The 23,470-nt window shown below is 50.1% G+C and overlaps 1 protein-coding gene across 1 annotated transcript in view; it reads right to left on the bottom strand.

Moving 5' to 3' along the window:
- The window catches only part of RBFOX1 (RNA binding fox-1 homolog 1), a 1,935,778-nt gene that overhangs the window by 1,644,817 nt on the left and 267,491 nt on the right, over positions 1–23,470 (bottom strand). The window lies entirely within an intron of this gene.

The following is a 23,470-nucleotide window of genomic DNA, read 5'->3' as shown; positions in this document are numbered from 1 at the left end:
AGATCATAAGTAGCCACACCCTAGGGAGTGGGAAACATAAAAGCGATGGGCACACTAGTGTGTTATAAATTATACAGAATAAAAGTAAAGTAAAAGCTGCAATGGTCCACAGAAGACAGACTTTTAAACGCATGCGGAGGAATCGGAAAGAGCCTCGGAGAGCCTAACCAACAGTATGCATCACCGACCTCGCCACCTTCATCAGAGCAGATTCTGACATACAGCAAGTGACCGGTTGAGTTTCCTTTCTTTTTTAACTTTTTTTTTTTCCCCCAAACATAGATGGCAGCACCTCCAAGTGTCTGCAGTCACAGTTTGGGAAGCTGGTTTGGCCATTTGTCATGGACAACCTCCAGATGCAAGAGTGACCTTTCCACAGGAAATAACTTTGCCACCCTATGTTCCCCTCTTAAATGTCAACGGTTGCCATTCTGTAGCTGTTTTGCAATAGGCGGAGAAAATAACATCAGAAACCATCTAAAAACCATATTTGGTTGTTAAACATCCGCAACCATAAAAACATAAAGCTCAAGTTGCTCCCCTCTGCTACGACCTCCCCACCCCATCTCCCTGTCGTCTTCACTCCAACAACTGAGGCCACGGTGAGACCTCTGGGCCCGCCCTCCAGGTCCTGCCTAGGTTTGAATGACAAGCCCGTGTCCTTCATCAGGATGGAAAAAGCAATATGAAGTGGGGTTGTCTCTGGGAAATGCTGGTTGGTGCAGGCATTGGCACCAACAATTGAAGACCTAAGTCCTTTCCATGAAGAGTATCGTGAAAGCCACTCACCAGTGTTCGGAAGGTCTTCCTGTGGTCTGTGAACAGAGCCTGAAAGACTTTTGTGAACATGAAAGTTATTAATCAGAGGGTGGGGAGCAATGTCTAAAGTCCCTACGGCCCCTCCTCGCTCTCTTCTCCTTCAGAAGACCCCACATCCCGGAGCCCCTGAGCCACAAATGACCTCTGAGGGACTGATGGGGGTGGAGAAGAGAAAACAGAGGGTCCTAGGATGTGTCTTCATTGACCTCCTCCGAGGAGTACCTCCAAGTAGAGAGAGATCCAATCCCCAAACAGGGAGAGTTACCAAGCCCTGAGAGCTGCTTAAGAGTGAAGAGCTAGGTAAGCATTAGCTCACTGAATCCTTCCTACAACATCATAAAAAATAAGGCGTCAGGGGAACCATTGTCATACCAGGACCCCAGGCAGGTGCCAAGGGCAAGATCGTTCCCATGAACAAGGAGGGCAGCTGTGGCCTTGGCTCTTAGCTGGACCCGCTTCTCAGTCTTTGTTCTGACATTGGCCCCCTTCTCTGGTTTTCCAGCGCTTACGTGCCCACGCATCCCTCTTCGGGCAGTGGCTTGGAGTCTGTGGGGACCGTCTGAGAATTAGTTGCCAGAGTCTTAGAGATCCGATGGAGGGTGTGGTACCCAGTTCACCGTGGCACAGCCGTAAAGGCTCTATGGAGGCATCTGTTCTCTTTAGTTGCTGCATCAATTTGGACAAATTGGTATCCAAGCCCCGTGGGTTATTAAATATTGACTATCACCCGGTAGGTCCTTAAAATCTGAGAAGTGGGGATAGAGGGAGGGTGTCCCGGTATCACTTTTGGGTTGAATTCGGGCCCTGGCGGCACCCTGTCGCCAGCCTGAGTCTTCCAGCCTTGCACTCGCAGACTATTCCGAGTGGAGAGTGAAGAGTAACGTAGCATGTTCCCTTTGGAGCGTCAGTTGGTCTTTTCTCTTTAGTGCTAACTGCTGCTCCAGTTCATTTGTTCACTCTGTGATGGGTGCTTGGAGCATGGGCAACATTAGAAAGACATTCAGTCACACAGTTTACTCTAATGATATTTGGCATTAGCCATAACTTGCTATCCATCCAAAGCTACAAGACTCCTTTGTGCATGATCTGACTTAGCTTAGCACTAACTGGTCGGATGCCACAGGACTCATTAAAGCACACAGAGGACAAGCATTGGACAAAGGATGGACATGAGTCCCGTGGGACCTCACTTTAGCAGTGGGCTACTCGTATTTGGCATTTCTTGGGGATATGGAATGCCCTAGTCGGAACTTGGCAGGTGAGAAACCGGAGACTGCTCTGCCGGCCCTGGCTGGCTATCAAGGGCCATAATAGCAAGGCTTCCTCCATCATTTATCTGGCTGTCTCTGCTGACAGAGCTCTTGGACTGTCTCCACTCTCACTGGGGATTAAAACAGAGCAATCGCATGAGACTTCAGGCCTCAGATTTGGGATCTTTCCTACAGTTAAATACTACTTAACTAGCCTAAAGGGTTCCTTCCCCAGCCCAGACCCTAGGAAGCTACACTATTCCACTGGTTCATTTGCCCCAGAAGTCTGGAGCTCATTCTGATTTCTTTACCAGTGGAGAATGTGCCTCCAATCCAGAAGCGTCAATAAAGAGCTGAAATAAAGGAGAAAAGAGAAAGAAGAAAATTTAGTCTATAAGAAATGGCACCACAGGACCTCCATTTGCATGGTAGAGAGAAACGTGAATTGTTGGATTCCTTCATGCCCCAAAGTCATTCATTCAGACACTGGGCTGGACTATATTTCTCATTAGATTATCCGACATGAAGGCAGCTACCCAGTGTTGGATACTGAACTGTTACAAGCACTTAAACACTAACAGGACAAAGTTCTTGCTGATTGTGTTGAGGGTGGCAGAGGTAGAAAGACCATCACTCTTACTCAGTACTCAACATGTAAAGAATTCTTCTCTCAGATGACAGAAGACATGGTAAAACCTGAAGCTATAAGAATGCCTCGAAGGACTGCTTTGGCCACTTTTCACAAGTTTCAATTATATGCATCTCTTATGGAATATCAATTGCCTTCTTAATAACCCTGTTATTTAAAAGGTTGTTGCTTCACTCCTGAAGGTTCAGAATTTTTTGTATAAACAAATAAAATTATTCATTTTTGCTTTGTAGTCAAAGCTATAGCATTTTCTGTCCTTTACAATGATTTTTTCCCCCTTAGAGATACACACACATACACACACACACACACACACACACACCATGATCACTATGGTTTAAGGCATAATTCCTCTCTGTGGGGTACCCTTTTTTGTTTGTTTTATAATTCTACCTGATTGAATTCATTGAGGTTATTCATTACCTCTCTCTTTTTATTTATTTACTAATTCTGACACACCAATAATGTGAGAGGATTTTGAAGAAAAATGGTAATTTGTTGCCACTACATGGGATGTGATAGAATCATTTTCAGCTCCAATTATTTAAAATTACAGAGCCATAGAGCTGAACTTTAAAAAACTAAATTATTTCTAATAGTGGAATTTTTCAGCATCTTAATTTGAGTAAAAGAAAAGGTTTAACTAGATTTGAAGGCTTAAATACTTCTGAGGAAACCAAGTACTGCAAAGCTGGGATGTCTAATTCACCCTAAAAGTAATTAACAAAAAGTAAGTTAGATCATTATATTCTCCAAGATCATAATTTTAAAAGAAGCTGATTTATCTGAACTGATTGGGGCTTTCAATCCCAACAGAAATGTAGACACTTGGTTGTTAAGGGGAGAACAGAAATGAGATCCAATTAAGCAAAATTCTTTCTTATGGAAAATAAAATGGTTGCTCAAATGTGCTCAGAAGGGAGCAGAAAAAAGCAGGCATCTGAGTTGTTGTTGTTGTGTGTTGTTTTTAAAAAAAAAAAACACAAAAAAAACCCTCTAATTGAAACCTCTGTCCAATTCATAAGTAAGACTCACCCCAAGAAAATAAGAAAACTCATTTCCATCTAAGCATTTGATATAACCAGCTGTTTAAACTGGCAAATGGGGGGGAGTTCGTGTTAACATTTGACATCTGACTCCAGTGGGAGGGGCAAGGGGCTAAGGGCAGAATTGATGCTGGAGAAGTTAGAAGTAGGACATTTGACCCTTTGCAGTTAGGGTGTGTTATGGGCTGAATTATGTCACCCCCAAATTCATAGGTTGGAAGTCCTGACACCCGGTACTTTGGAGTATTATTGTATTTGGAGATAAGGTCTTTAGAGAGGTAATTAAGATAAAATGAGGCCATTAGGGTGGGCCCTAACCCTGTCTGACTGGTGTTCTTATAAGAAGAGGAGATTAGGCCCGGCCGAGCGTGGCTCAGCAGTTGAGCATCAACCTAGGATCCAGGAGATGGTGGTTCGATTCCCGGTCAGGGCACATGCCCGGGTTGCAGGCTCGATCCCCAGTCGGGGGCCTGCAGGAGGCAGCCGATCAATGACTCTCTCATCATTGATGTTTCTATCTCTCTGTCTCCCCTCTCCTTTCCTCTCTCTGAAATCAATAAAGACATATTTAAAAAAAAAAAAAAGAGGAGATTAGGAGGCAGACATGCTCGGAGGAAAGGCCACTCGAAGACACAGGAGAAGGTGGCTGTTCACAAGCCAAGGATAGAGGCCTCAGAAGAAGCCAACCCTTGCTGACACCTTGATCTTAGACTTCCAGCCTCGTAAACAATTTTTTTTTCCTGTTGTTTAATCCACCCAGTCTGTGATTCTTTGTTATGGCTGCCGAGCTGACTAACACGAGGTCTCAGCTATATCCTGGCTCGGCTACAGATTCTGTCTCTTCTCTTCCCATTACGCTGTAACTCCAAGAGAGCAGAGCCTGCTGTGCCAGTGGTGAATAAAGCAGATTTATTAACTGAGTCATTCTGCACCCAGAAGATAAACTGGAGGACATGAGGAATTATAAAGTAAATCCAAACCGGTCCTTATGACTTGGCTGGTTAGGAGGGACTGCACAGTGCTTAGCTTCCAGACTGCCCCAGTTCAAATCCCAGCCAGACCACCTACGAGCTGCATGACCTGTGGCCAGTTCCTTGGCCTCTCTGTGCCAGTCTCCTCATCTGAGACCTGCAGTGAGGACCGAGGTAGAGTGTGGCACCTGCCACAGGGGGACTACTCAGCAAGATCATCCCTTCATTCATTGCACAAACGTGTCCCAAGCCCACACTGTGTCCAGGAACTGCTCTAGATATGGGGATACTGACAAAACATCTTTCCCTATGGGGCTTATCTTCTGGTGGGGGGGTTAGTTAATAATGACAATAAGAGCCCTTTAGGAAGGAAAGGGAGAATGGCTTAAATGCAAAATTCTAATGCTTGGTCCATTTCTGTGCCCTATATGTCATGTCCCAGAATCCCATTTTAAAATATAATCTATAGTAGCCCAAGGCAGCTGACTGCTAATATTTCCTCACGCCAGGCTCTGCGACACCAGAGTCACCCTCATTCACACTGCCCCAAGTCAGGGCAGTGCCCCGGCAGACGTCTGTGCGTTTTGCGTTTTGTTGTTTGGCTCCAGATAAACCTATCAACTGGTCTCCAAGTCTCAAAAAGCTCGCCTCCTCTCCTAGAGACTCCTTCTGTCGGTCTCCCTGTTCCACAATGAGAGCTCTGCAGTGCGACCTGGCACTCGATGCATGAGGTCCCTGAAGGATCCCCGAGGCAAGCCCCAGGCCCTGTCACCCCACATTGAGTGGCTATGTCCAAGCCAGCCTGCCTGATGCATATTCGTGATGGCACAGAGCTAGCTCTTCAGGGAGTGGCCGGCTGTCTGAATCCATTACCCAGGCAGCCTCCACCTCTGTCTGTGTGCCTCCCGGGTGGGGGGTGAGAATAGGAGCCTTTGCTTAAAAAACTCTGGAACTCAGAGACTCCAAATCTGTGTTTGGGGGAACTCCCTGGCACCCGCTAGTGTTTCAAAGGACCTAAAATTATCCCCTAAGCTTCTTTTGCAAATCTCTAAACTCTCCAAGTCTTTGTTTGCCCTTCTGTAAAATGGGGTGGAAAATATCTGCCCTGCTGTTCTCATGGGGTTCTATAGACATAAAATAGTCTTTCTGGATGTGATGAAAATGTTCTAGAGTTAATAATTGTGGTGATGATTACACAACTCCACAAATGTACTAAAAAAACACTGAATTGTACACACTAAATGGGTGACTTGTGTGAAATGTGAATTACATTTCAATAAAGCTGGTTTTTGAAGTCCTTACACACTGTGAAGGAGCATTGCCACCCTACCACCTCAATGGGAAACCCTTCACTATGCAGCATCGACGCCAAACGAAATCAGTGTAGTCGGAAAGGTTGAACTCGGGTGGGAAGACTTGTTTTGCATATGGTGCTTTTTATAGGAATATACTTTTCAGGAATAAAAAAGTAATGTGAGAAACTGGGATCCATGTGCTTCTGGAAGAGCTTCGGATAACCCAGATAATTATATTTCCCCATGGCCACCTTACCCTTCGACATGTGGCTAAGGTCCTAGGTGCTGCAAGAGCCCCATCGTGCCCATGACACCCCGGTCCTGGCCGCTGCTTGGAGCCTTGACAGAAGTGTCAATGGTGTGCACCTTCTTACCTGATCCCTTAGCACTGCAACTAGGACCCTTGGGTGGATTACTATGAGCCTGGATATAGACACATCTGCATAAAATCCTAATACAGTGACCTGGCTGATGGCCTCACTAAAGTATGGGGCTAATGACCAAACCCTTCTCAGTAGGGTTGGAGAAATTCCTTCGCCTGGAGAGAAACCTCTCCATCTGGTGTTTTCAGATCCTCCTCTCCCTGAGCCATCCTGTGACGCAGGGAGTTATATGGGCTTTAAGGATTAATCTTCACATGTAGCACGGGGACAGGGGAGGTCAGCACTGAGCCCAGCTGAAGCCCATACACCCTCGTCTATCTAAATACTCTATGCCTCAGTTTCCTCATCAATTCCGTGTGGTTGGCAATGATATGTAGTCCACAAAGTGACGTCAAAATGAAATGAATTAAACACATGCAAAGCACTTGTTCAGGGCTGAATTTTGTCCCTCCAAAATTCATGTTCAAGCCCTAACCCCCGGTCCCTCAAAAGGTCACTGCACTTGGCGATAGCGTCTTTAATGAGGTAATTAAGTTAAAACAAGGTCTTCAGGGTGAGCCTAAGCCAACATGAACGGTGCTCTGGGAAGAAGAGATTAGGACACAGGCAGGCACAGAGGGGAGATATGATGACACAGGGGGAAGACAGGCGTGTGCAAATTGAAGAGAGATTAGCACATGTAACAGAGAAAGGCCTCAGAGGAAACCAGCCTGCAGACACCCTGGTCTCAGACTCCCATCTCCCAGCACTGTGAGAGAACAAACCTCTGTGGTTTCAGCCACCCAGCCTGCGCTTCGGCAGCCGGAGCAAACTCATGCAGCTCTCGGAAGCTAGAGTCCCCAGTGGGTGCCAGCTATCGCCACCCTGCAGAGGCGACGCAGTGAGGGGGTGCGGACACACGTTCAGAAACCAGACAGACCTGAATTCAGGCGGGGATGTCGGGTCTCTCTGGGGCTCGTTTTCCGCACCCACAGAATGGTGATGACGCTGGTACTCACGGTCCAAGGCCAAACTGAGATCACACAGAAATGAACACAACACACCCAGCCCGGGCCCGGGCTGCAGTGACTGCTGGGAAACGCAGGTGCCCTGCAGAATGCGGGGAGCAGGGCGGCCAAACCCGCACCACCGCCAGGCCACCTGGCTGGATGAATCCCAGCTTGACCTCAAGTCTGTGAGGTCCAAGGAGGTGGAACCCGAGCACCATTCTCTAGATCGAGCCGTTGCTCCTTCCCACTAGACCAGGAGAGCTAACCAGGCCAATGAGAGGGTGCTCACCAAACAGGGGTTGGCGTGAGCTCAGGTTTCGGTGGAGTTCAAGGAATGCCTGTGCCCTGCGCAGAGATTCGACACGAAGCAAACGCGCGCAGTGGACAGTGGCTACAGCAGAGTAGGCCTTCCCTAAGGCCCTTCCCGGGGCGCCTGGAGAGCGGGGTGAACCTCATGGCCCCAGCTGACTTGCCCAGGTACGACTGTCTTTGAAGAGACTCTGTTAAGATCTAGCGCATGTAACAGAGATGATCCCGCGCACAGAGGGGGAGTGACTTCTCGGCTCTGCCGTGGGTCAGGCAGCCAGCTCCTGGCAGTGACTCCTCTCCAGGAGTTTCTGACAGCGGCCAGGCAGAGAGGGACGCCTCCCCCGTCCCCTGCTAATGGTGTGTAAAGGAAAGCACCTCTCCCTGTCCGAGGGTCATTCGCGGCTGATGGAAAGTGCTGTCTGGAGGCAGTCTGGCAAGATTTTCAATCCAATTTCTCTCGAGTGAAAGGCTAACAGGATAAGATCTCTCCGTGTTAACAACTTGGATTGTGAGTGAAGTCTCGGGGCTGGGGCGAGAGATGAGGTCATGAAATCAAGAGCTTACCTCGCAAAGCAATCTAGTCCAAACCCGGGGCCCCGAGCCTCCCTCCAGAGCCTGTTAATCTTGTGCGGGACGTGTCCCTCCATGGGCACTTTGGTCCAGGAATTTAGGCCATCTGTCCCAGGGTGGCAGCCTCGCCCTGGTGTGTGCTGTGGGAGTCTAGAAGGCCCGTCCCTGGGCACCCTACAGGCTCCTCAGTGGGGAGAGAATGGGGCCAACACTGTTTTCCAAAAACAAACACAGCCTCAGAAATCAGGCCTCACAGGGGACCCCCTGGGATGACTCATAAACCCGTCAATTTCTTCATGAGGCTCTGGCACTGTTACATAGGGCATGAACTACAGAGGCCATATGCATCAGGCTTCGTGCCCTGTCCAGGGGCACAGTCAGATGCCTGTTAAATAGCCTGGGCTTTCCCAGCCGGCGTGGCTCAGAGGTTAAGCATCAACCTATGATCCAGGAGGTCGAGGTTCGATTCCAGGTCAGGGCACATGCCCGGGTTGTGGGCTCGATCCCCAGTCGGGGGCGTGCAGGAGGCAGCCGATCAATGACTCTCTCCCATCATTGATGCTTCTGTCCCTCTCCCTTCCTCTCTCTGAAATCAATAAAAATATTTTTTAATAAATAAATAAATAAATAAATAAATAAATAAATAAATAAATAGGGTTTTGCTCCCTAAAACCACGTGGAGCAAATGTCTGGGAGGCGTCTCTGTCCGCCAGTGACCCGATGTCCCACACCCCACACAGGGTACCTCAGATCCCACAAACCTGCCTGGCAGCACCAGGGAACCTTCCAGGTGAGAAAATGTTTTATTTCTTGATCTGAGTGGGAGTATACCAGGGAACGCATATGTAAGAATTCATGAAGCTGCACTTTATGGTACGTAATTTATACCTCAATTTTTTTAAGTTGTCAGCCATTCATTGAGTGTGTATGTCTAGCAGATCTTGGATACTGGGAGTCTGAACATTTTTTCAGATGAGGGTGGTATCTCCCACGACGCCACAGAAAACCCTGCGAGCGTGGCCAAGTCGAAGCGCAGACCCTCTCATAATCCCTCCTCCCTCACTACAGTTTATACCTAACCTGTGCCCTGCAAACTTACTTTCCCCACTTCCTGCATTAACTTGGAAATATAGAGGAAGAGAGAAAGAACAAAAACAAAGGGAACAGTTTTGAGAAACAAGTCCTGAGAGACAATTCACGTTCACTAAATCCCTAGGAATAATAATAATTTTTAAAAAGTCAATTAGAACAGGGCTGGTGAAACCCAGAGACTGCAGACAGCATTTCACCTGGGGAACCCCACTGCTGGTGCTGAGGCTCCTGGGTGTCGCGGATGCCGCTGTGCGCAGGGTGCCCTTGGGGAGGGGCAGCAGGGTAACTGCTGGAGAGCACAGAGCCCTGGGCAGGCGAAGCCAGCTTGGGGGGTTGGCTAAATGTGAGGCTGGCTTTGGCTGCTGGGCACCCCTGTACTGGGTTTAGAGGAGACAACTCTGAACCCAGGAGCAGAAAACTCTCCAAAGACCTTGGGGAGAGCGGATGGGAGGAGCAAGGGCTCAGAGCTTGTCTGCAGGGCAGTGTCTGACCAGGTCCTGAACGTGAGTAGGAGCTTGGCAGGCGGAGAAGAGAGAGGAAAGGCTCGCGCCCCACACCCGGGGGTCAAAGCCAAAAGTGGGGTCCGTGTCCGGCATGATGCTTGACACAACAGCTGGCCTCAAAGTGCAGTTATTGAATCTGCGCGCGTGCTCGTGAATTAGTAAGTGAAGGAACGTAGGCATGCACGAATGATGGATGGATGGACGGATGGGTGGATGGATGGATGGATGGATGGACGGACGGGTGGATGGATGGGTGGATGGATGGATGGATGGGTGGATGGGTGGATGGATGGATGGATGGATGGATGGATGGATGGATGGGTGGGTGGGTGGATGGATGGATGGATGGATGGATGGATGGATGGATGGATGGATGGATGGATGAGGGAAATCTCAGTCCCTCAGTATCCACCACTGGGGCTCATGGTCTAGCCTCTAACTCAATGACTGACCCCCATTCCATATGGATCAAATAACAGAACCACCAAAAATACCTGTTTCGTTCAAGGAAGGCTGGCTGAGCCACAGTGAGGAGGAGGGAGAAAGGGAAGGGACATTCAGAAGACGGTGGGAAGGTGGGGAGCAGGAGGGCGGGGTGAGAGACAGCCTGAGCTGGGGGAGAAGGGGCAAGGACACCAGGCAGGATGGGGGGGCAGGAAGAAGGGAAGAGGCCAGGAGAGGTGAGGGGGAGAAAGGGAAGGAAGGAGAAACAGAGAGGGCGGGCAGTGATGAAGGGAGCGGGGCGGGAGGAGCCTCTGCTCTGGGAGCCCGCATTCACGGTGGCAGAGTCTCCACGGGAGAATGGAGAGAAACCTGACGGGAGTCCCTCCTGCTCTCATGCACCCAGATGCTAAGCTGAGCCAGGCCTCTCAAAGAGCAGCATCGGGACCTCGCTGACCAGCATCCTTGCCCGGAGATGAGATTCCTCCCGAAGGCAGTGCTGGGAGTGGCAGCCACTGGAAACGGTCACTAGGTGGCGTGTGCTCCTCACAGGCCCTTCCCCAGGTTCTCGGCTGCGGGAAAGCTCTCAGCTCAGGAAACCCAAAGGTCCTTGCCACCGATGCCACCTGAAGCCAGCCCAGTGGACTGCAGAGCAGCCCGTGGTGGCAAGAACCGTCACCCTGGCCTGCCCATCAAGGGGGTCCACGCTGTCCCTCTCCAGACGGGCCTGGCCTCAGAGATGCTCTCAAAGAAACATGCCTTTTGGAGAGTGGGGAGGAGGGCTGAGTTCACCCCAAGAGCAGTCACAGAAATGCTTCCTGTAGACACCTCAGAGCCTAGCCACAGGGGGGATAATGAATTCCCAGTCGCAGAAGCCCCACTAGTGTCTGCTGTACACACCAGGTATCCATGGAGCAAATAACTGGGGAGGAAAACAAGCCCAGTGCTTAAAAAGCATAGAAGACCCAGTGCTAACCCTGGTGGGCTCCACCTGGGACAGAAACCCAGCTGGATGCTCGTAATTAGAGGCTCTTTTTCTGAAAGGGCCCCCCACATTGACTAAGTTTGGGGTCCCACACACACCGGGGATCGGCCTCTGTCTGGTACAGTCCACATCGTAAGTACTCAGTCCACAGTGGCAACAATACAGGGTGTGCTCCATTTTACAGATGAAAACACTGAGGCTCAAGAAAATCAAGCGGCAAGCTCAAGACCGGTGAGAAAGGGACTACGCTGGGACTCCCACCACATCAGGACCATAGCCCACTCGCTACCTTGTCAAATGAAACATCACTGCGGAGATCTGGACACAAAACTCCAACCCCACCCATCTCATATCCCCCCTCTCTTCCAAATATTCTTTGTAGCTCAGGGACCAAACCCCTGTGGCCTCCCTGTGTTCTTTCTCTCCAATCGTGTCACATGAGTCTATGTGCCTGTGTTGTCTAAATGATAAGGATGCCATTAGAAGAAATATGTTTGTTTAATTTAATGTGCGTATCTCCTGAGTATCTATCACACACCGGGTTTGCATTCAGCAAGCACTCAATAAATGTTTCTCCTTGTTATCGGTGCAGCGTAAGTGCAGGGGGTAGGGGTGGAGTGTTGACAACTGGAAAATGAGTATTTCAGAATTATGGAGCAAATGAGCAGGGAAATGTATTGTCTATAATAAATATACCTCTGAAGAGCCTTAAAAGAAATCAATGAAGCACAACATCAAAGTCCCGGGGAGTTATAAATCAGCAGCCCGATAGACAAAAGTGCATCCGAAATCATTTAAAGTGCACCAGGAATCATTTATGTCTGGGTAATTAGAACACATTGGAACAACTCTGTGCCATTGAACTGAAATTGAACAACATAATGTTTATGAAATCCCTGTGGATGCGGGGAGGAAAACCAAAAGATGGAAGGTCCGTTGAAAATTCCCCCCACCTGTGCAGAGCCCCCTGTACCACCCCCCGGGGGGACCTGGAGGGAGATGGAGTTTGTTTTTCACCTATGCCCCAACGTGCTTTGTTCTTCTGGCTTAAAAGTGTCTGCAGTCCCAGTTGTGGGGAAAAAAAAAAAATGCAAATTCCAGGCTGAATGTAACAGAACAGGGTCTCCCCTTCGAGCCCCGCCTTCCAACTAAGAGGGAATGTTGGATAAGACAGAAAAGAGACCTGGCGAGCGTGAAGACACACGAGAGTTTTCCCAAAGAGATGGCCAGTCTGAGCAAGCAGAAGGCTAGCCTTTCTTCTCAGGGCTCCTGCGGGACTGGCACTCCCTCCTATAGCCCCACTGAGGGTGAAGCGATGGGGAGCTGGCACCTGGAGGAGGAGAGTGGGGGGCGAAGCAGGACCGAGAGAGGGACTTCTGAGGCCCACCCGCGAATCCGCTTGTCTGATGCTGCCGCAAAGACGCCCCTGTGCACTTTGATTTGTGGAGTAAGAGACGAAGAAGGCAAGAATTCAAACCTGGAGACACAGGAAGAAGCACCTGGGTAGCGAGTGCTCGACTCTATGACAGAACCGGCCCCGTACATAGGCCCAGGACGGCTTCCTCCCGGGCAGCAGCCATAGGAACTGTCCCAGGAGCTGGACCTGACGTTCTGGTGTTGCTGTCAGCTTGCAGACGTCTAGGAGTGAACATTCCCCACTGGGCCATGCCTCCTTCATCCCATGCGTTATTTTTATTTTTTGTTTGTTTGTTTTAAAAGGTTTAATCTTTTTAGAGCGGTTTTAGGTTTGTAACAAAATTGAGAGGAAGGTACAGAGGTTTCCTGTATACCCCTTGCCCCCCCCACATGTATAGCTGCCCCCACTATCAACACCACTCACCAGAATGGTACGTACTTTTCACCAAGGACGAATCTACCGTGACACAGACTTATTACCCAAAGTCCATGGTTTACCTTGGGGTTCACTCTTGCACATTGGCACCCTGATCCCCCCACCCTTTTTTTAAACGACTTAACCTCAGCCTCTGGGAGTCGTATTCTGGGCTCTCACCAGCTCCACCCGCATGCAGGGCAGATAGGAAGGCAAGCAGAAGACCCCTGTGCGCATAGGGTGGAGCGGGGTGGGGTAGAGTGGCAGCCCCCACACAGAAATGCCTTTTTACACTCCCTCTGCCAAGAAGCAGAAGGTGTATGTTAGGAAATCCATCTTCAACTGTGCAAATGCGGACTGTGGGCATAAGTGTGTTGAGACTTCTGGAGGAAGCCCACCTGGACCGCAGGTAGGGGTCCTGCTCAAGCTGGGCGGAGGCCAAGGGCTGCCACGCCTCCAGCTGCTTTCCATCGTGTGGGCTCTGAGAGTCTGCCCCCCTTCCAGCTGAGGCCCCTCAAAGGAGTCAGAGGGATCTTCACAAAATGTGTACTGGATCACTTCCTGCAAGAATTTTCAAGACCTTCCAGTGCTTTGGGACAAAGACCACCGTCCTCCCAGGACCTGGGAGCCCTGCGTGGGCGGGTCCCTGCCCTATCAATTCCTATCGTCCTCATCTAGGATACAGTTACTCTAGCTGACCTCTGACAGTGTCTGGAAATAACCACACCCCTCTGGCCTCAGGGCCTTTGCACATGTTGCCTCCTCTGTCTGAAATGCTATCGTCCCTGCCTTGCCCTGATCCTGTACTCCTTCTTGAGAACTCAGCTCATGATTTCCCTACTGGGGGAACCCCAGATATACCTGGACATAAGCAGGTTTCATTGCAATAGGCCATCCCAGAGCCACGTTCCTCCTGATCTCCATAGATATTCTTTAGTGTGATCATCTGCTTAATCTGTCTCTCCCATTGGACTGTAGGCTCCAGGAGGGCAGGCTCAGGTGTTCCTGTGCTCACCGCTGCAGCCTCAGCAGCCAACAGGGCCTGGCACATGGTGGGTGCCCAAATATTGGGTGGATGGAAGGGTGGGTGAAAGGATGGGTAGGTGGGTGGGAGGGTGGATAGATGGATGGATGAGTGAGCGAGTGAATCACTGGTTTTTGTTGACATGGTTTTTGAGGTTGATTATTTCTATCAGAAAAAACTGAGGACATCAAAATACAAAACAAAAGGCTATTAAAGGGTAAGAAAAGCCAAAGTTGGAGCCAAAAACAAAACAAAACCAAAAAAACCCAGCAGTAATGCTGCTGGTGGGGGCAGGCCCATCAGTTCATTCATTCATTCACTCACCCCATTAGAATGTGCTGTGTTTCCACACCAAGCGGGAACTGGGGTGCTCTAGGGTTGCAGTGAGCTGTTGGGGGCTGCCTGGATTTGGATTCAGGTCATGAGGTCTCATTTGGTTTTTGGCCAAGCTCTGGCCTGGAGTAGCCCCGGATCAATGCTGGCCAAACATCTCTAAATGCTTGACACCTGCCAATATTCCAGGATCATACTGTCCGTTGTCCCCACATGAGGAAAACACAGCATTGGGGGACAAAAGCCTGGAGAATGACCTGCCCTTGGCCTCCAGCAGGATGACTTCTCTCGCGCGTGGGGGTGGCAGGCATTCGCATTCCTCTCCCGTCTCAGCCAGTGATGGAGGGCAGAAGCTGGCTCAGTGTGTTTTGCTGGTAATAGCATAGACTGATGGCATATTGGAAATTCACATTTAAAATACATCTCTCCTCTCCATAAAAGGAGATAGCATCTACCGATCCAGGTAACGAACATCCAACATAAATCCAAACCTGGGGCTGGGAGCAAGGGTCCAGGCATGGTCCAGCATGTCGGGGTGGTCCAGCCCATTCGGAGGCACATCACAGAGCCCTCTCCCCTCCCTCCAGTCATTTTATTTCTTAGCAAAATCATTCCCGAGAATATTGAACTACCTTACAGAGACGTATTTACTCCCCTACCTTCCCTCCGTCTCTCTTGATTAAAAGCTATGTGTGATATTTGTAGTTATCAAACATCAATATTTGGCATGGATTTGTGGAATGGAGATGAGGGGGAGAGAAAGGAATCTGACCATTTCTATAAAGGGTAAAACCTTGAGCAAACACACTGCATTTCTTATTAGGGGCACTAAAGAGCAGAGACTCATTTCAGAAGGTACGAGCCGGACGGCACCCCGGCAAGCTTTGTGAAACTGATGATCAGGGCTTAAAATTAGATTCCAGATTCCATCAGGAAAGTCAGTCAGCTACCATCCGAGGGTAGGCGAAAGGAAAAGGATTATGCCACCTGCCTGACAACCGTGAGAGCGGCTACGATTGCAGCCCCTGTCCCAGGAGCAGAGATGAGCCCAGTGCTCAAACTGGGCACAGCTGAAATACTGGTAATGGTCAGAGTCGTGCTTCCCAGTGCCCACCCGTAAGCCTTTACCTATATCCACTCATTTAACCCTCACAACAACCTGATTTATTGACTCCATTTTACAGATGGGAAAAGTGTGGCACAAGCGGTCCAGCTGCTAACCCAGGCCTCCCCAAGGCGAGTGGCCGAGCCGGGAGGCAATGCCTGCTCCACACCGCTCTCCCCCATGTGGTGGTTCCGACACTGGCCTCTCGGCGGCAGAGCCGGCCGCTCAGAACCCACGGTACACTGAGGTAGTTTAAGACCTGCTGCCATTCTGGAGGCAGAGTCCTTAACCTCAGCCCCCCCCCCAACCCTGACTAGCTAGTGGCCTTCACCAAGTTAGCGGAGACCCGGGGTGCCCGTCTGTGAAGTGGGGGAGGGGACAGTCACACCGGCCCCTCTGGGGTGTTGTGACAATTCACAACACATACATTCAAGTGGCATTAATTTTCATTGCTGGGAGGGGTCGTTTGTGCAACCGCTTTGGAAAACTTTGGGGTAGTGTCTACTGAAACTAAACACGTGTCTATTCTGTGACCAAACGAATACATCCCTCAGTATATCTGCAGGAGAACTGGGTGCGTATGTCCACCAAACAACACCTACATGAGCGTACGGAGCCCCAAACTAGAAACAATGCGAATGCTCATCAGTGGGAGCGTGGATGGATTCATGGTGGTGCAATGACGCGATGAAAGAGCGCTGAACAATTGCAAACAGGACAACTACTCACACATGCAGTTACGTGGCTGCATCTCTCAGGGGCGCTGTTGAGAGAGAAAAGGCACACGTGCTGGAAGGGGCCCGTTGACATGAGGCGCAGGAGCAAGCAAAATCAATCTCTGGTGATAAGAATCGGGGGGGTAGCTGGAAAGAGGCGGTATTGACAGGAGAGGCATGAGGGAGGCTTTTGGGGTGCCCCGAATTAGTGAGACTGATTGGTTCACTGCCTCATTCATTTCAGCAACAAGCATTTATTGAGCACCCCCTGTATTTTAAGCACGCCCTTGGGGGGTAGGGGCAGGCAGGACCTTCCCAACCTGAAGTTCGATGCTAACGTTGGAAACCTGTCAGTGTCACCGCGTCTCCACAGGCACAGCCATCCTCGGGAATTTGGGGAAATCGCTAAAACGATCTCCCCCTTTAACCGGCAGAAAGCGGTGGGGAGAAACGGCAGGGAAGCTCATCAGAGCAGCAGCCCTCTGCACTCGCTCGCCGTGCCCGGGGTCCCGAGCGCCGCTCCGCGTTTCATCCCGGCAGGCCCGGCTCGCTTTAATCAGGATCACGTGGCCAAAAGCATGTGCAGCACTTTGAAGGGAAAGAATTGAAGCCTCCATGTCTCACTGCCCCGAGTATCAGCTTTGTCCTTCTGCTCTTAATGCCGTTATCTCGCGCGCGCACTCGGGCTTCTGCCGCGCAGACGCTGTGGAAAGGCACATTAGCAGCGAGAAGCGGAGCGTGCAGAGCAGCCCGGCCTCGAGCTGCTGACCCTTCTGCTCCGGAAGCCTGCTCCAGCGGGGCGTGGGAATGAGAAATGCCCGAGAGGGACCAAGGCTCCCTCCAGCCGCTCGGCCTCCTGAGCCAGGCCCCAGGGAGAGCTTTCTAACATGCAAATCGGATCAAGATAATCACTCGCTTGAAACCCTCCAGTGGCCCCGACACCAATCACAGCATAAACTCAACGCCTTGGCCACCCTGGAGCACCAGGGCATGCCTCCTCCCGCCTGTCCCCACCATCTCCTCCTCCAGATCTCGGCCACGTCCCTGCTGCTCCTTCCACCGGGACCCTCCACCCCTCACAGCCGGTGTGAAGACTCCCCTTGTCCTTCAAGACTCTAAGTGTCACCTCTTCCATGAAGCCTTCTTTGATCACCTATTTGTGCCACCACCAAGCTTTATCTTCTGCCTTCACTAAGAAGCAATCAGACCGTGAGCCTCGGTTATGGGTTTCTTTTTACTCACTTTGTGTCTTTCCTCATAGACTAGAAGTCCTTTGAGGGCAGGGTCTGGGTCTAACTCATCTTCATATGTTCCAGCTCTTAGCAGAGAATGCCACAGAGTTTGTTTAAGGGGAGATGGGAGGGAGGGAGGGGTGGGAGAGAAGGGAAGGGGAGGAAAGGAGGAAGGCAGGGCAGAGGGCATCGAGGGGGCCAGGAAGCTCGACGCATCCAGGGGGATTTAGGAAGAATTTTTGGACAAGGCTTTTCCGACGGGTCTTGATGGATGACTAGGAATGTGGACAGTTAGATTTGAGGGGAGAGCTCGCGCAGAGGGGAGGACCTGAGAGAGGTCCACAGTCAGGGAATGGAGACGGAGGACCAGGGCCGGGGCAGTGGCCAGGCGGGGGCCAAATGCCAATGTGGGACCAGAGGCGTTTGCTTCTACTCTCACAGCTGGCAAAGCAGGCGCCACAGGAGAGTCAGGTCGAGCAAGTGAGGGGCCAACCAAAGAGGGAAACTGGGTAGAGCTGGTTGGATAATCCAGAAGCTATGTAATGAGGCACGGACCAGAGCACCACTGGGGAGACCAAGGGGGAATGGATGAGCTTTGCTGATTCCAGGCGGGGAGGGCCTGAAGTATACAGGAAGGAAGTAATGGGGGGGGGGGCGCTAGGCGGTTCCCTGGTGGCTGCTGCGAGTCTCCGCGAGACGGCTGACATTGGGACTCACCTGTCTGCACAGTCCCCGCCTGTGCCCAGGTGGGCATTTCTAATGGATGGTGCCACTCTCTCCTGCTGAGGACAGAAGTGGCTGTAGCCCCACTCCTATCTGACCGGCATCTCTAGATGCTGTGTCGCCTGCTTCCCATTCCTGGTCGCAGGCATTGTAACCTGGGGGCAGGGGCTTGAGAGCCGAAAGGGCCTGGCTGACCCTCATTGTCCACATGAGGAAGCTAACGTCCTCGGGGAGCTGGTGGCAGAGCCGGGGCCGGAGTCCCCCCGCTACACCAACGCTTCTGCTCACACATTCTGCTGCCTCTTGGGGTGTAAATCAGGGCACAGGCTGTCAGCACTCAGTAATTATGAACCAGAGCATAAAAGACGGACGAACCTGCCTCGGGAAGAAACTGGCTCCCTTTGTTTCGCTTTTAGACTCTGGCATCAGACCTTAGTCAGTCCCAGAGGAATAGCGGCTGGGCGGGCGGCGAGGGGGTGTCCGCGTGCGGGGCGCGTATAGAAGGGAGCAGGACGGCGTTTTCTTCCTCGGGCTTCACATCCATCCCTCCAAACGGCACAGATCACTTTTGCTAAATTCCAAAAGGTGGCAGCATTCCATTAAATATTCATTTGCTGCTGAGGCTGCAGGAGGGAGCGTTCTACAGAATTGACATGGGGACGAAGTGAAGATGCCCAGATGGCGAGAGGTCAGGACAGAGGGACAACCCAGCACTGACGGGGGACGGGTGCCTGGGGGGAACTGTGAGCACTTTACTGGGGGACGAAGGGAGGGTGCTGGATGGAAAGCAGCCGGAGAGGCACACTTGGCCGCAAGACAGGGAAAAAGCCTCATTTTGGGGCTTCCCTAGCACAGGATCTGGGGTGTACAGACCCATGTAGACTCCAGGTATCATCCCTCCTCCAGAGTGTGGGTAAGACCTGCGGCCTACTTCTATACAACAGGAAAGGTGAAGGGAATGCCAGTCCCATGACCATGTTAGAACATGTAAGTATGAGACATCATCTTACTAGCATGCCCCAGGGGAACCCCCCCCCCCCGTGCTGGCCTTGAGGAAGCGAGTGCCCACTTAGCTGGGCACCACAGGCAGCCTAGGAGCACAGGGCCTCCGTCCTGCAGCTGTAAGGAGCTGAATTCTCCCAACAGCCAGTGAGCTCGGAAGAGGACCCCACGCTCCAGATGAGACCCCAGCCCAGCCGAGGCCTTGATTGCAGCCTTGTTAGATAGACCCTGAGGAGACGACCCAGTGCCTTGCCCATGGATGATAGATGGGTGTTGTTTTAAGCTAAGTTTTGGGTGATTTTTTATTCAGCAAAAGAAAATGAACACAGTCTATTTCAGTTACAGAAAAGTGTAGAGGTTATGAAATACGGCTCTGAAATGAGGCAGAGCAAAATGGAAATTTGGGCTCTGCCACTTAACTGCACTATGTCTTCCGTATAATCACAGAAGAGAAAAAAATGAGAGCAGTAATGTTCTTCTGGCTGGGGCAGTGTCACCTCCGTTTGGTTTAGGACACCTTCACTCCAGAGCGAAGCCCAGGATCGAGTGGGAATCTGCAAGTTTGGGCCTCATTTCCCAAACACCTCTCATCATGTGAACATTTGACCGCAAGTAACCCCAACATTTAAAGAGAGGTCTGTGTCATGCACCCAGGGTGTCCCCTCAACATAACCACTTCATCTGGTGCCTAAGCAAAACTCCTGTCCATTAAATATTCAAGGAACGCTTGTCTGCCTTCGATGTAGCGAGGAGCAGAAAGGTTGGTCTCCCACCTGGCCTCCTCCAGAGGAATCGTTAACAGCTAACTGACCAGATGTGATTTTCACCTTCCCTGCTGACTCCAGAATCAACCCCGCATCTCAGGTGTTCCCAGAAATGTTCCTCGCATCACTGAACAGAACCAGGTAGCCTCACCCTCAGCTCAACTCAGCTCAGGAAACAGTCTAACCCCGGTTGAGTCCCAGATTCACCACCTCTCACTAAGGCTGATCCAGCCACTGTCCTCTGAGCCTGTTTTCTCACCTGTGGGAATGGAAGAGCGACAGATCATCTCGCCTTGGCTGCTCCAGGGCATAACAAGAGCGTGCGTTTGAAATACTGAGCACAGTGCCAAGTACTTCCTAGATGCCCAATATTGCTAGCTATTTATTATTATTATTATTATTATTATTATTACTATTATTATTATTTCCTTATTCTGCACGCAAGTGAATTGCACCTGCTGCATCCAGGAAAGGACCTTTCTGGGAGGTGACACTAAAGTGGAAAGTTCGCTGTCAGAAATCGCAGAGCTGGCTGGCACCACGGGGCAGTGTGTGGGAAGCGTGGTGAGGTGCCAAGGCCTGAGGCATCCTGCCTCCTGAGGCAGCCAAGGACCAAAAGTCTGTCTCCGGGTCCTGGTTCAGCCTGGTGAGCCTCATTTTCACTCCCCCAAAGGACTGCAGCATTTCTACAACAACCGAGAATAAAACTTTAATAAAATGCCATCAGGTGTCCCGGAAACCTCCCTTAAGAGCTCAGACTCATGGATTCACTTTATAAATAATCATTATAAGTATTATTATCAGTAACATAACCACTCATGTAAAAAAAATACACTAAAACCGGAAAAGTCCAAAGAGAAAATGCAAAACCCACCAATTTAGCTTAATCTCCCCTCTGCCTTTCTGACATCTCTCTCTGTACTCAGAAAGGGAAATACATGAATGTAACTGCACACAGTCAGGATCATATTATATATGCTGTACTTCTCACTCAACAATGTGTCATGAGCATCTTTCCAAGCCAATAAACAGAAGCCCTCACTACAAAATTCTAGCAGCAGCTTGGAATTAGACTTCATGGATACACAGAATTTATTTAAACAGTTCCATATTGATGGATATAGAGGGCGTATCTTTTCTGTTGTTATTTTTGCAAATACAATCATCCTTCAAAAATACACAAACACAGCTCCTCACGTGGGTACAGCCATCCCTAACTTATAAATACCTAGAAGTGTGAGCACATGAGACAACTGACATCCAGAATGTTGGTCACAATAGGCTGCCACCAACAGAGGTCACAAAAAATGACTGCTTCTACCTGTGACACATTAGGGTGGGAGGCTGACCCCTGGGTTCCAGCCAGGAGGACCCGAGCAGCAGCACTGGGAGGGCCAGGGGTGGGGCAAAAGGAAAGGGTTAGGGTCGTTGGATCTTTGCAGCATGAATCTTAAAAATCTGCAGCCTTCAGTGGGGAAACAAGCAGAATAGAATCTTTGCCTCCAGTAGAGAGACTCCATCAACCTTAAGGAGGTGGTGCTGGGAGCCGGGACTGCTTTGCCTAACCCCACCCGAGAAAGTGAAAACCCAGGCGGTGCTCTTCTAAGCACCTGGAAAACCAACCGGTCCCAGCCCCCTTCTATCTTACTGTGGGCACATTTTCTCTCTACTTTCCACTGTCTTCACTGGACCTCCTGTTTCATGACTCTGTCCTGCTCCAGGCTTCATTTTTCCACCTGCAACGTGGGTTTAGTATCTTTATGTTTTCTGTTCACAGGCTTGGTGTGAGGTTACAAGAATCTTGTACGGAACAACCAGACATAGTTCTTTTTAAGATTACGAAAAGTAAGGTAGCCAACCTCCAAAGTGGCCCCAACGATCCTCCGGGTATTTACATCAGTGCGTAGCTCCTACCACAATTTCATCAGGGATGGTTGGCATGAGGGATGGAATGTGGCACAGGTGACAGACAGCGTGTGACTTCTGAGGACAGGTCATCAAAGGGGTCATGGCTTCTGCCTCTCTCTCTCTCCGTCTCCCTGTGTGAGTGTGTGTGTGTGTGTGTGTGTGTGTCTCAGATTTCTCACCCTAGAAGAAGCAACCAGCCATGTCACAAGGGCACTCAAGCAGCTTTATGGAGACACCCGCATGGGAGGAGCTGAGGCCACCGGACAATAACATTGTAAGGGAGGAGCTGAGGCCACCGGACAATAACATTGTAAATGAGCCATCCTGGAAGTGGATCTTATAGCCCCAGTCAAGCCTTCAGATGACAGCAGCCCCAGCTCATGAAAGACCTTGAGGCAGAACCATCCATCTAAGCCACTCCCAGATTCCCAGACCACAGATCATGTTTGTCCTTTTAAACCACTAAGGTCCAGGGTGAATTTTTATGTGGCAAGGTATAATGGATGCACTTCCTTGCTCGTTGAATCATTTCCACCTACACAAAACGGGGAGACTATTTCACAGGACTGGTGTGAAGCTACAGGGCTGTTCCTCCAGTGACAGGCTGGGTCAGAGGGTGAGTCCAGCCTGTGTGGCTTCGGACACATTACTTTACTTCACTGGAGCTTTGGGTTCCCCACCCACAAAATGAAGATAGAAACAGCACTTACTTAATGGGGTCATTGCAGGAACTTAATGAGAACAGATATGAGACACTTAGTCAACTTTAAAATGGGACCAAGAAATGTCAGCTGTGTGATTGTCATTTATCATCTCTCCTCCTTCTCTTGGCATCACAGATGAACACTTCTTTCAGGTGATCCAGAAATCAATTTATTATAAAAACCCAGCCTTGAAAGTCATTTTGGGGAACAGACAGAGGCGCCAAGAAGTGGGTTCTCGGAGAGTCCGGTTTGCACCAGTATCAGCACAGATGGAGCGCACCGTGGGGGAAGCACGTCGAATGTCGAGCCCACATATGAACACTGCTCAGGGTCACGCGGACATCTTTTCATAAAAGAATTTACTCTCGGCCATTCACTTATCACTATCACAATGTCCTTCAATATCTACATTATTATTTCCAACCTCTTATATCCGTGCTCTCTGTTACTTTTAAATCAACACACCTTTTTTATTTAAATATTTTCTAAAGAAATTTCATATCACGACTATAAGTGGAAAGCCAGTGTCGCTTGCTATAAAGATAATCACATCTGTAATACTTTCAACAATAAAGATAATTTAAAAAAAAAAAAAGAGAACAATCACTATGAAACAACAATGACAAAAGCCTATGAGTCCCTTCAAATCATCGCAGTCACCCACAATACACAGACACCACACTGCGGGAGCGGACCACGTGGTTACACATCCCGGAGGGCTGCGCAGGAGTGTTTTGGGGACTGCAGTGCAGGGAGCATCTCTGTCATCGTTGCCCGGATGACTGATGGGGACTGTACAGGATCCACATTTATCACTATCCAGTCA

Source organism: Miniopterus schreibersii, assembly GCF_964146895.1.
Source record: "Miniopterus schreibersii genome assembly, chromosome: 3".
NCBI lineage: Eukaryota > Metazoa > Chordata > Mammalia > Chiroptera > Miniopteridae > Miniopterus > Miniopterus schreibersii.
This window is presented reverse-complemented; position numbering and strand designations above follow the sequence as displayed.